Below are 14623 nucleotides of genomic sequence, written 5' to 3'. Positions count from 1 at the left end.
TATTTAAATTTAGAAACCAATTACTCCTTTCACTCGGTCCGCGTTTTTAATTCATCGACCACTAATCAAAACCCCGGATCAACAATATCATTTTCTTGACCTTGCCCACTATAACTTAAAACAACTATCAACCCAATATTTTAATATAACCAACCCAATATTTTAACTACCCAGTCCAAATTTGCACCCGACCCGGATTGACCCGCTTGGTTTAACAAAATGAAAACCTTTAGGTTTTCATCTCTTTCTTCAGCCGCCCAACGCTCCTCTCTTCTCTCCTCTCTTTCTCTCGTCTTCTTCAACACCACAAATAGAAAATTCACAGGCCCCTTTTGTTCCCAACAGGCTTTGCATGGCAAATTTTGGGAAAGAAATTAATGAATCGGCTTTTTTCGGTTCAGAGGTCAACGTTGGAAAGTTTGGATTCTTGTTCTTTTTCTCTTGCTCCACCTTTAGATCTGAAACCATTTTTAATGGGTTTTGTCGATTTGCGAAGGGGAAGTCATTTTCTTTATCAGCCCTTTGATCTTTTGGGTACAAGATTTTAATGGGGTTTCGTCCGCTTATCTGTGCGTTCTGTCGTTGACAGAGAGAGGTTTTCCATTTTTTGCTTCAAGATGCGTATTGATCTTCAAACACCAGAACTGGTCGAACCCATTTCGATCATGCCCGAGCCGAATCACGTGAAGAGCTGTTGGATTTCAACGAATCGACTTTGACTCGATTTTGAATCTTATTTCTTTCAAATCCCACCCAATATTTGAAACCTAGCAAAACCCTAGATGTTTTTCCCTATAAATAATCACTTTTTTCAGTCAGTGGGCAAGAGGTTCAGCCGCACAAAATTACCCCCCCTAAAAAAAAAAAAAAAAAAAAAAGAGTTTTCAGCCGCTCAAAAATCCCCTAAGCAATATTAGTTTATCAGTCTCATATTTCTGAATATCGAGTCAAAATATTAAGTCATTTTTGGTTTCGTTTGTTTTGGTATCGCTTCGAATTCGAGCATCGCAAGCTCGGAGAATCTGAAGTGTTCGAGTGAATCGGAGACCCCCCGCATCCTGTTCGTCACGCACCCGAAGCAGACCATCGCATACGAATCCGAAGGACTCGTTCTTCTTCCGCATTCGGAGTTGGGCGAAAGCCCAACGTAATATCATCGAATCTTCTCCGTGTCCAAATTTCATCCGCAATTGCATACTTCGTCTTTGGGCCGAGGGGCTCAATGTAGCAAAGAAATGCATCCGCGGCAGCCTTTAAAAATGGGTCGAGCTCTATTCCAACAAAGAAGATGACTAACGAGTCCGAAAATGGTGAGCCCATTTAATTTATTTTATGCCTCTATTTTATTTCTTGTGCATGCTTAACTTATATTATTTGACTAATCCTTTTAAATGGTTTGTTTTTCTTAGCTTAGTTGAATTATAGGAATTAGTATGATAGGTTTTAGAATGATGGGTAGTTAATCTAAGGAAACTAATAGTTGATTCCGCAGGTTACATTTTCTTCTATTTATGTTAAAATTATTTATAGCATATATAATATTTTTATTTTATTTTTTATTATAATTGATTTTTCAAAATAGTATGAACACATATTTTGAGTTAAAGGAATCGTACTTTATTCTTACTATCTTAGAAAATCAAAAACGACATTAATACGCAAATATAAACTCAAGTATATTTTATAAATAACTCTTCAAGTTTGAATTAATCATGCATTTTTCTTAATTAAGCATAGTTAATAAAAGGTAATGAAAAGGAGAAAGAAAACTCCATCTTGTCTATATTCCTAAACTGCAAAATCAATTAATATCTCATCATTTGAGTTGTTTCAAATATTTCTTACAATATTGCGTAAACTTGCATTTTCTTAAACTATACGTAAATTATCATATTTTTTTGCAAATCTTATTTTTTGAATAACATTAGCATACTTGCATTTGAAGCATTAGCAACATTTATAAGCTTTATTTTAAATAGCATTTAAAATCTTCTTTTATGCAAGTTACTATATTTTTATAAGCATTATCCTAAATAGTATCATTATTGCTTCATTTAAAGTCTAAGCAGCTTTTATAAATTTTCTTCTAAAATAGCATTTAAAGTTATTTTTTATGCAAATTATTATTTTTCTGTAAATTTTATTTTAAACAATGTTATTACATTTTTCTTTAAAACCTTAGCAACATTTCTTAACCTTTTTTTTTTTAAATTTAAAGCACCTTATTTAGCATTAATTAATTAACCTAAGTTTGATCGGATAACCGTAGTTAACGGATTCTAAAGGATGCCTAACCCCTTCCCTTTAGAATAATCTAGAACCCTGACCTAGAATTGAAAATTAAGTAGACCATTAACGGAGGTTTAGATAGCTTTACCTTAGTTAATAATTAGGTTCCCTAATTCACCTTAAAATCAATTAGGTGGCACTCCTTAAAATAAGCAAAATAAAATGAATCTCCAATATGTTGTACTCTAATTTAACCCGTTTAAAATGGGGTATAACAAGACTCATGTTCTCTATTCCCTTACTTCAACGATTCTATCTACCGTATTCCATGCTTTACATACTCGGTACATATTCCGTACCGACCCCACTTCTTCGGGGTCGCGTTTCATGCCCGCGGGGCGGCCGATCATTTCGGTGCGCGCGCTTTAGGACCTTCATCATTGCCGTTGGAGCGCTCCCTTGTTCGAGGAGCCCGTATTTTGGTACGGACCGTTATATATGTATATGTTTATTCGGGGCCCGGCGGGGCCGTCCCGTCATATGATTATGTTATTACTTTCTTGAGGAATACCGTAGACATAAATGTGGGTCGTGGGTAGCATTGTTTAGTGGTATTTGCCTTCTGTATATCTTCGGGCTGTATATATGATATATGTATATATGTGTGTGTGACGTTGTGCCTTTATGTACGAATAAATTCTTATTATGTTGATTAAGATCTGATTACAGTTGATAGGTGGGTACGAGTGCCCAGCTCGGGCACTAGTCAAGACCTATGGGGTTGGGTCGTGACAAATCAGGTCGTAGAAGATGATTTTTTTTTTCAAATATTAACAATCTAAACTCAATAAAGTCGTTAAATTGAGTTGAATTAAGATTTGTACCTTTTAGTGATGTTGTAGCGGCAAAATCAATTGAGAAATCGCTTGGAACAACGATTTGAATAATGTGAAAATTAGGAACGAAGTTGAAATCAAGTTAACGATATGAAAGAAGCGAAGGATTTCCGAGAATAACGATATTTGTTTTTATATATGATTAGGGGTAATAATGTCTTTTTTACTATGTTGCTTTTGCTCGGAAGGGCAATAATTAAAGACCACCATTTTGAGGGGGCAAAATCTAAGCCAGCCCAAAAGAGGGCATTCGCGCCAATTGTCTCCTCAACCACTTTCGACCGAATTTAGGCCCAACATATTTTCAATTCAACCCAACTACCAAGCCCATCCCAATAATTTATTGGGGAAAGGACACAAATGGCCACTGGGCCATAATTAATCGCACAAACCCAAAAATTAGCCCATAAACTATTTTCATCCGCTAGCCAAAATCTGTAGCAAGTCTTTTGTGGAGACTAAAAGTGTTCCCAAAGGGGTTAACTACGTAAAAATCGAGCTTTTAAAGGACAATTAAAAAAAATCGCCACTAAAGGTTAAACATCCCAAAACATGTATAATATGTGTATATTTAGTAAAAAATAACCCAAAAAACTCTGAGGCGATTTTTGTATATAATATGTATCATTTGTGTATAAAAATGTGTATCATTACCTATTTGTAATGTATAGAAACTGTATAAAATATGAATCACAAAGGTATGTATCATTTTTTGTATATAATATGTATCATTTGTTTATATAATATGTATTATAGAATAGAAAATTGTATCGTTTTTGTATATAACATGAATCATTTTTGTATAGAAAGTGTATATCTAATTCCAACATGTGTATATAAACTGTATCAGTCTTGTATAGAAAGTGTATCATACGTATAAAAAATGTATCATAGAAACCGTATCATTGTGGTATATAATATGTATCACTATTTTATATGTAAAAAAAAAAAATATCATATCATTATTGTATAATAAATGTATAATTAACGTATAATTTATGTATAATAAATGTATAATTAATTTCAGCATATGTATATAAACTGTATCATTCTTGTATATAAAGTGTATAATTAATTCTAGCATATGTATATAAACAAACTGTATCATTCTTGTATATAAAGTGTATATGTAATTCCAACATATGTATATAAAAATTTATCATTCTTGTATATACTTACTAAATATACACAAATTATACATATTTTGGGATATTTCTTACTAAATATACACATATTATACATGTTTTGGGATATTTAACCTTTAGTGGGGACGTTTTTAATTGCCACTAAAAAGCCTGATTTTTCTGTAAAGCCCTTTAGTGGCGACGTTTTGTGGCGATAAGTCGCCACAAAAAGTTTTTTTTTTTTTAAAAGCGCTGTCATCGTGGCCGTAAATGGCATTATTTTGGTCGGTCACTGCTATTTTTTGGCATTAATTTGGGAGTGTCTTGACAGCTTGTGTATTAAGCCCAAATATTGGTCAAATGTGGGATTAGTTTGGTATTAATACGCGGTGTCCTTTTCCTAATTTATTTCCTAATTATTTGTTATGGATCTCCAACTTCACTGCTGCCTACTACCGTAATGTTTGAATGTAGCAGCAATTGAAGCTATTGTTGCTGATGCTACGTGCTTTGATAATCCTATTTCAATAAGATATGGTGAGAGTTTAGTTACTATAGTGGACTGTGGAGATTCAACTGAGCTTATTGTTATGAGGTGTGAGCTGCCAATAATAATTTACTCTTCTTTGCTGTGATTTTGTAATTGATTTCACTTTAATTGTACCCTTCAATCCTTTATGTATTATAATTTTTTTTGAAAAACCGTTTTAGAAATATCAAACCGAACTTGAAAAAATCGAACCGAGTTGAAATAATTCGGTTCGGTGTTGATGCACACTTTTCCAAAACCGAAAATCGAAGAATCAAACCGAAGTTTGAAAAATCGAACCGAAGAACAACGCCCACCGCCACTTATTGAAAGAACTATAGCTGGAAAATGGGTTTCAATTTAGAGCTTGAATGTCCAATTTCAATAGTCAGAAGAAGCGCGGATAGCATCAGTCCTGATTGATTACACACCAGCAGAATAAAATCACAAAAAAAAAATATAACTCTAATTTTTACTGTTTATAAAATTTCACCAGTATGTAATGGATAATCAATGCAAAATCATTTATAATGTGTGTATAGTCAGTGTGTATACTCTGTAAATTAATTATATACGTATAACACTTCTTATGCATAGAGTATACATAATACACTGGTGGTGACGACTACAAACCATATTATGGCTAAACGGATGAAACTTTTTACGGGCTGGCTAAAACTATTAAAATCCCATCTTTTAATTAATTAATATCCGGAATTTATTGACCATATAATTTAAAATTGCATCGCGTATGGCTTATATGCACTCTCATTCTTGAAGTGATGGGTGATTAATTTTGGTAACATGTTTATTGTTAGGTGGTGGTATTGGAATTTTAAGGCGATATAATTCAAGGTGTTCGTTTAAAGTTAATCACGCGTCGATATTACTCAATTTATAGAGTTACTTATGCATATTGATATTATATGTGTGGACTTTTATTTCCTTCACACTACATTTAATATGATAAAATTTTCGATTAAAGTTGTTATGCATATTTTGGCGCCACCACCTTTCAGTGACTATCATCTTGAATCTCCTTGTTTTTCTTACATCCCACATGCAGGAGAAACAATAGAATCATGGACGAATATACAGTGTCTTTATGTGTTCACGTGAATTTGGTAGTTTTTGTTCAAATTCAGACAAATTCAAAATTTCAATTTTTTTTTATTTTTATAGTGATTTCAAGTTAATATGCAATAGTAATAAAATTTAAAAGTTCTTTTTCAGGTGCAGAAGAATTTTCTTTAATTCGTATAATTAAGAAGGGAAAGCGCCAAAAAATCTAAAGGTCAATAATTGCTTCAGGTTAACAAGCTGGTCTGTAAATACCAACTTCCATATGGAGGAAGGAAAGCATCAATATTTACACATTCTTCTATTATACTCATTATAATACGTATAGCATACATTAATTATATACTATTATAATACATATATTATACACTAATTATATGCTTACTATAATATACATGTTGTACACTGAGTATATATCGGTGACATCTACAAACCATATATATTATGGGTAGGCAGATGAAATTTTTTCAACGGGCTGACTAAAACTATTAAAATCCCATCCTTTAACTATTATGGGTAGACAGAGTTATTTGCTACGAAATTAACTAGGAATAACCTAGCTAATATTTGCTATGATACGTTGCCTAGCACATTATTCTAGCTAATTTAGCTAGGGCTAACAACCTTTTCGTAGCAAAAGTTAAGATAGGAGCGTATTACCTACGGAATGTTGCCAGGGACATTTAAAATTACGTTAGTTAGGAAATTTTATAAGTTAGCTAGGGATTTGGTCTCTAGCTAATCGCCTGCTCTTGTAGTGTAAGTGACATTTAAGATAGGAGGGATGTTAATACAAGCATGGCCAATTTGTTACTAGACTTTGTTTGTTCTCTTTAAGCTTTGGATGCTCTGTAAACTCGTTAATTTATAAATTAGTAAGTATTAAAGTATGTTACGTATGAAGAGACAGCATATGTGATTGTTGTCCAGTTTATGCAAAGCATATTAGTCTTCACTGCTTAATGTCCCCTAACATGTAAAAGTTTGCCATTAAGTTTGAGGTGTTTTTCATGGAAGAAATGTGTTATGAAATGGTGTCCCTTGACTGCTTCTAAAATGTTGATTGATGTTTGAAATGAGGGATAGGAATATGCTGGTAATAATTGAAGTTGGTTAGGAGAAGTTACATATCCTATATGGCTGATAAACTGCATCACATGTATGATATTTGATCACTGATCTCTCTCTTTAATTTCTTTTGTTCTCATGCTTTGAACAGGAGGGCTGAAGTTCCAATTGAAACTGGTCATTCGCACGAATGTATTCGGGGGTGGTATTTAATTTTTGCCTCTTAAATTGTTGGTCTTTAATTTTTGCCCTTCGGCACTTTAAGTAACCAAAAAGTGGTCGAAAATACCCCTGACATTTGAATCCCGGGTTCGAACCCCTATAGAGTTTAAAAAAAAAAAAAAATCGCAAGGCATAAGTTCATATGAAACTCTGCCTATTCACTATGTAGTTACATAGAAACTATGTTAGATACAGCAAAGGTTTCTATCAAACTACATAGAACTAGGCAAAGTTGCGAAATTAAGGAAGAACCTCATTTCCACGAATCTTTACAGGACAAGGCATAGGTTCTGAAACTACATAGAACCTATGCTTATAGCATAGTTGCGAAATTAACTTTATGTCCACGAACTTTTGCTTGGATTAGGTATTGGTTCTATGTAACTTCACCAATAGGCATAGGTTTGCGAAATTATTATTATTTTTTACTTTTGGGGATCGAACCCCGAATCTCTCGGTGCGAAAAGGCTACTTTGGCCCACAAATTTTCATTAAATGAGAAGTAGTACCAAAAATTAAAGACCAGCAAATTGAGGGACAAAAATAAAGACCAGCCCATATGAGGGGCAATCCACACAATTTTTTGAATTGAAACTTAGTTTTGGCCCAATAATATATTGGGCCAGCAGCTATAGGATACCCACGCAACTCGAGTCAAGTACTACGAATCGGGTTCTCTAAGGCCTCATTTGTTTGCACTTAATGGGGCGTCTAAATCTGAATCATTCAGATTTCAGCCCATTAAATGCATTTTTTTTTTTAACTTTTAGAACATCTTAATAGATCTGAATGGGTCTGAATAATTCAGATCTGGGATAAAGTCTGAAAACTATTCAGACCTAAAACAAGGTAACATTTTTTCTCTTTCCACAATCGTTCCTTTTTTTTTTTTTTTTTTTTTTTTTTCTGCAAGAGACGACGCCTCTCTGTTTCTTTCTTCAACTCTTCTCCTGATTACTCTTGATTGTAATGTAAACAGCAGTGCAAATTTTCTATTCCTCCCCAATAATCCTTTTCATAAGAGCTTGAACCATTCATCGCTTCCAGACTCAAAAGGGAAGAATCCGTGGATGAACCATCCATTAATATTCAATTACAACCACCCAAACGTGGATAATAGCAGAATGGAATCGATGCATTGATTATAATTGAAAATAACCAAAGACCTAAAATGTCCATAAAGAAAATTGTTGGTTTTTGTTTCGAGTTCGACCGACTTGCTTTTTACATAGTAAAATATCTTTTTTATGAGACAAAAGATTCATAATTTTCTTTGTATTACGATGAGAAGGGCCTGATTTGTAAAATAGAAAATCTCCTTGAATTGCGACATTGAAAGCTAGAGGTGACTTTGAAGAAGATGGAAACGACGGAGCAGTTTGGGGACATATTAAGATTTTGTTTTGTTTCAATTAGATTTTTCTAATATTTTTATTGTTAGTACACGATTAAGTTAGTAGTATACTAGCAAACTATGCCCATGCAATGCATGAGGCCCAACATGATTAATTTTGTTACTAAATTTAGTTAGTCTTTAAGGTTTGTGGGACGGAGGGAGTACTTCATTTATTAATTCTTAAATAACGTGAAAAGTCAAAAGTGAACAAGTAAAAGTGCATGGAGGAAATAAATATGTGTCGAAGAATTAGAATTGAAGTGCATGCGTGTATACATGAAAAGAGAATAAATATTTAGTATTATGATATATATATCCACATGGGATTTATTAATTCTTAAAGAACGTGTAAAGTCAAAAGTAAACAAGTAAAAGTGCACGGAGGAAATAAATTTGTGTAGGAGAATTAAAATCGCATTGCATACGTCTATACATGATAAGAGAATAAATATTCAGCAAGAACGTGAAAAGTCAAAAGTGAATAAGTAAAAGTGCATGGAGAAAATAAATGTGTCGGAGAATTAAAATTGAAGTGCATATGTTTATACGTGATAAGGAAATAAATATTAAGTAGTATGACATATGTCCACGTGGGATAAAATTCTCCTTAGTGAGTCTCCATATTATTTTTCTTTTCGTCTTATTTTTCCCCTTGATTTCTCAATTGTTGTTAAAATTTGTCTTATTTTGGTTATGTCCGCCTCTTTTTATATTTAGTAAGTTGACAATTCAAATATCTTACATGTCAAGTTTATAATCACAAGATTCAAAGGATATTTTATTATATTAGACACATTTTTAATTTAGAACCACAAGATAGTTTATCTTTATTTCTTAAACTCCGTGTCTAATCGAACGTAGACACTTAAATTGAGACAACGGGAGTATATGTCAAATGAAAGAAATGAGAGGACAATTGAGACACTATGGACACGTGGGGACTTAAAAAGTAAACACATAAGAGGTGGTATTAATGTTAAACATCTGAAATGTACAAATGTTAGTCCTGGCTTAGAGTACAATTTCGGTTGCTTTTTGAACAACTTATTGTTGAATGTGTTCGTCCACTTCGGCGTTTGTTGTTAAAAAAAAAAAATTATCTTATTTTGGTTATGTCTGCCTTTTTTTATATTTAGTAAGTTGACAATTCAAATATCCTACATGTCAAGTTTATAATCACAAGATTCAAAGGATATTTTATTTTATTATATTATACACATTTTTAATTTAGAATCACAAGATTTGAAAAGTCTATCTTTATTTCTTAAACTCCATGTCTAGTCAAACGTAAACACTTAAATTGAGACAGAGGGAGTACATGCCAAACGAAGGAAATGAAAGGACAATTAAGACAACTGCATGGACTGTGGACTTAAAAAGTAAACACACAAGAGGTAGAATTAATGTTCAACTTTCACGAAATATACACATGTTAATCCCTGCTAGAGTACAATTTCGGAAGTCAAAAGTGAACAATTAAAAGTACACGGAGGAAATAAATGTGTCGGAAAATTAAAATTGAAGTGCATGCATGCACGTATACATGAGAAGAGAATAAATATTCAGCAAGAACGTGAAAAGTCAATAATGAATAAGTAAAAGTGCACGGAGGAAATAAATATGTGTCGGAGAATTAAAATTGAAGTGCATACGTATGTACATGAGAAGAAAATAAATATTCAGTATTATGACATATATCGACGTGGGATTTATTAATTCTTAAAGAACGCAAAAAGTCAAAAGTGAACAAGTAAAGTGCACAGTAGTGTAGGAGAATTAAATTGAACTGCATACGTCTATACATGAGAAGAGAATAAATGTTCAGCAAGAACGTGAAAAGTCAAAAGTGAACAAGTAAAAGTGCATGGAGGAAATAAATGTGTCGGAGAATTAAAATTTAAGTGCATACGTCTATACATGAGAAGGGAATATATATTAAGTACTATGGCATATGTCCACGTGTGATTAAAAAATAGTTGGGTAAAGTGTACAAATTATATAGCTTATGGTACAAGCATTCATTGCATGTACAATTTGTAAAGCTTTTGGTACAACATGGGTATGCTATGTTCGTACCTGCAAGGCACTTATATATACTTAGAAATTATTACAAATTGATATTGTTATGTTTAAATATAGATAAATTATACATATTCAGATCTCGAAATAACAAACGAAATCATTCAGTATTCAGATCTACAAACAGCATCTTAATCATTCAGATGTGCATTCAGATTCAGACATCTTAATCTTAATGAACCAAATGCACCTAAGAGCCCAAAACTTCTTAGTTCTCTTTTACAGCTTTCCTGTCTGGAATTTATACATGGTGTAGCTAACATATAAGAAGTATTTAAGTATAATAATTACACTTTAATTTTATTACAAACCATAGCCAAGGGCGGAGCCAAGTAGGGCCGAGGGGGTTGTCCGAATCCCTTTTTACGGAAGGCTACATTGTTTATACATGGTTAAAAATTTTTTTTTTTTATATATATAGAACTCCCTTTAATTTCTCTGTGTGTCTAGTTCTTAGTATTTTGAATCCCTTAATGAAAATCCTGGCTCTGCTACTGATCATAGCTATAAGGTATTTGTATTTGCGGCTATATCTATCAGGTATATGTATTTGGCTGACTGTATTCTTGGTCAAAATAGATATATTCACTACAAAAAAAAAGGGTAATTTGTGGAGGTTAATTGAAAGTTGCAATTCGCATGAGTTTTAGTCTCCTCAAGGAATCTAGAGGAGGCTAAAACCACTGCAAATTGCAACTTTCAACCTCCGCAAATTATTCATTTTTTTGTAATGATTTGACTAATCTATATACATATGTATTTGGTTGACTATATATTCAAAGTAGAGTATTTGACTGTATATGTTGTTTGAAACATATATATACAATGATTATACACATGTATTTGGTTGACAGTATTTTGGAACTGTCTACTTGAATACACCCGAATATATGCGAAACAGATAAAACATAGCTACGAATTGTAGTTAAAAGCAGTAGCTTATCTTGGTTAGAAGCCTAGAAACTATAGTTGTTATTATGTGATTATGTGATTATTATTGATTAACATTGTGCGTGATTTTCCCTTTTCGTACATATTTCGAATTAATAGTGAATGACCCCTTCCTCATTAATTAGTATTAAGTTTTTTCTTATAGTCACAGTAGTTGCGATCATCACTTTCCCAAGCAATTTGTTTTCCAGGAAAGCAGGATTATAACGTTTTTCCTTAAACCTGAAGGTTACATTTTATATAAAGACTGTCATTCTTACAACTAATTAATCTGCTATTTTTTTTCCAGGCAAATGATAGGGGCTGAAAGGTGTTTTAAAAATAAATCATAGTAGTAGGCTAAAATTCGATTAGGCAAATGATAGGGGCTGAAAGGTGTTTTAAAAATAAATCATAGTAGTAGGCTAAAATTGGATTAGGCAAAAATAATAAGTTATAATAACTAATAATTCAGCCCTTTAATTCTTTGGGAAAATAACACTGTACGTTTATTTGGAGAGAATATTATCCGTAATGGCCCATATTTCTAATATTACCTGAAATGACCCTTTTATACATTATTATACACTTTTATACAAGGTTGATACACTATTTAAGTAAGTGTATAATATAGTATATCATGTGTAAAAACATTGTTACAAAAAAAAAAAAAAAAAGTTGGTTATGCGAATGTGAATAAAAAATATGGCTACTTGGATGTGATATTTTATGCTGGATTGTATGTTATTGAAATTATCCCTTCTTCTTTTTCTCCAAAACACAACCTGCACATTAAGTATTTGAGAATTGAGAGTTGAGTGGCTCAAATAGGGGTGGCAAACGGGCGGGTCGAGTCGGATATGGGTCGGGTCGAAAATGGGTTGACAAAAAACGGATCAATTACCCGACCCGCTCATATTTAACATGGTTAAAAAATGGGTTACCCGACGGATAATATGGATATCCATATTATCCATATTATCCAAAGCTACTTCAAAGATATTGGCTTAATGTAGCTAATATGGAGAAGATTAATTTACCGTTGTGTCCACAAATCCAATCCCTGGTACATAGTTCGGCCTCAACATTTGTGAGAAGAATAGAACTTCGAACCTTTTCAATAACACGACCTCAAAAAAAATCTTTTTTGGAAACTATCCACCCAACCCCACCACCCATTCCCCAACCAAATCCCAGCCCCACCCAACGACCATCCTCGAACACACTTCATCTTCACCTACCCACCCCAACTCCACCCCATCCCACACCACTGCTCCACCCAACCCTCACCCACCCCCCTCCCAAAGCGTTTACTTCATATATGACTACTTTGCACTTTGAAGACAACCCCAAAAGGTGACTATGTTTGTAAACTAGCCATTTTTTAAATGTCACACAAAAAATGGCTATTTTTTTTGTAAATTGGCCATTTTTGAAAAGTGACATAAAAATGGTTATTTTTGCAAAAACATATTTCTTGCAAAACGACCGAAAATGCAAATTTGCAAAAATAGCAACTTTTTTTTGTCATTTTTCAAAAAATATGACTTTACAAAAGTACCCATTTTTGTGTCACTTTAAAAAAATGGCTACTTTACAAAAGTGACCACTATTTGAGAAATGGCACATTGCAAAAATGGTTATTTTAATACTTTCACAAAGAAGCTATTTTAAAAAATGGCTACTTTTGCAAAGTAGTTAGTTTTTAAAGTAACTACTTTCACAAAATGACTATTCATGAAAATTGACTACTTTCAAAAAGTGACTATTTTTAAAAAGTATCTACTTTCACAAAGTGGCTATTTTCTAAAAGTGACTACTTTTGCAAAACGACTATTTTTGAAAAGTAGCTACTTTTCGCAAGTAATATTTTGAAAAAGCGGCTACTTTTGTAATGTGATTACTTTTGTAAAGTTGCTATTTTTGAAAGTTGCTACTTTCACAAAATGTCTAGTTTTGCAAAGTTGAGAGATAGGGGGTGGTGGTAGGGAGGTGAAAGGTAGGGGTTGGGGGTAGGTGGTGATAGGCGTAGGGGTGGGGAGGGAGGTAGTTGTTATATCCCGTATTTTTATACGATGAATTATTCGTAAGGTATTCGACATAAGTCCAAGGACAAGATTATTTTTGGATAGAGACATGGACCTTTTAATCGCGATTTTAATAATTGCACGGTTTGCTAATTAATTACAATTAGTGGAAATATTAGTGGAAATTTGGGGATTAATTTACCATGATTAGATTATTAAGTGGGGATTAGTGATTAATTATGATTAATTAGCTTAATTAGACCACTAAGTGGGCCCCACAAAATGTGGCTGAATTTGATTGGCTCATGGATATTAATGGGACACATGTCAAGGGCGGGACACATGTCAACCAAATAGGCAGCATATATAAACTAAGTGGATGACTCATATTCACAATTCAGCCACAAAGTTGAAGAATAGAGAGAGAGGCTCTTCTTCACAAAATTGAATCCTAGAGAGAGAGGGAGTCACGGCCATGGCTGAGCTGAACTTGAGCTCTTGGTTGTTGATCCAAAAATAATTTTTTCAAGGTAGTTCAACCATTTGAAGGGTCCATAATAATGTGAAGTAGCCATTGGAGCAGCAAGAGTGTTTATTAATTGAAATTACCAATTCCAGCCACGTTGAGAAGTCAAGTTGTGAAGGTAAGGTTTGATCATTTTCTACATGTTTTAGAATGAGTTTGGACGTGTTGTAAATTTGTAGATGTGAATTGGATGTATGAAATTATGTATGTTGATGTTGGAATGTTGTTGAAGCGTGAAGGGGTCATAGTGTTAGAATTGGTGAATTAATTTTAAGTAACATTTTGGTTGTTGTTGTTATGGATTATGTGATGAGAATGAAGGAATTAGATGGTTAAAGTTGAAGTTGTATTTGTTTTGTGGGCTGTTGTAGAACTTGTGGTGATATTAATGAAGTTTTCATGCCTATGAACGAATGATGTAGTTGTCATGTGGTTGCTGGTATATTTCACTAAATTAGATGAAAAGATTGTATGAAATAACGTATAAGAAATGTATGTGGTTTGGTTGGTATATTCG

General features: G+C 33.1%; 1 protein-coding gene across 1 annotated transcript in view; it reads right to left on the bottom strand.

Annotated features, from left to right (window-relative positions):
• The window catches only part of LOC132036477 (sulfite exporter TauE/SafE family protein 2-like), a 56411-nt gene that overhangs the window by 686 nt on the left and 41102 nt on the right, over nucleotides 1–14623 (bottom strand). The gene's annotated exons all lie outside the window — the stretch shown is intronic.

Source organism: Lycium ferocissimum, chromosome 11, assembly GCF_029784015.1.
Source record: "Lycium ferocissimum isolate CSIRO_LF1 chromosome 11, AGI_CSIRO_Lferr_CH_V1, whole genome shotgun sequence".
NCBI lineage: Eukaryota > Viridiplantae > Streptophyta > Magnoliopsida > Solanales > Solanaceae > Lycium > Lycium ferocissimum.
Note: the sequence above shows the minus strand (reverse complement) of the source record. Positions and strands in the feature narration are given on the sequence as shown.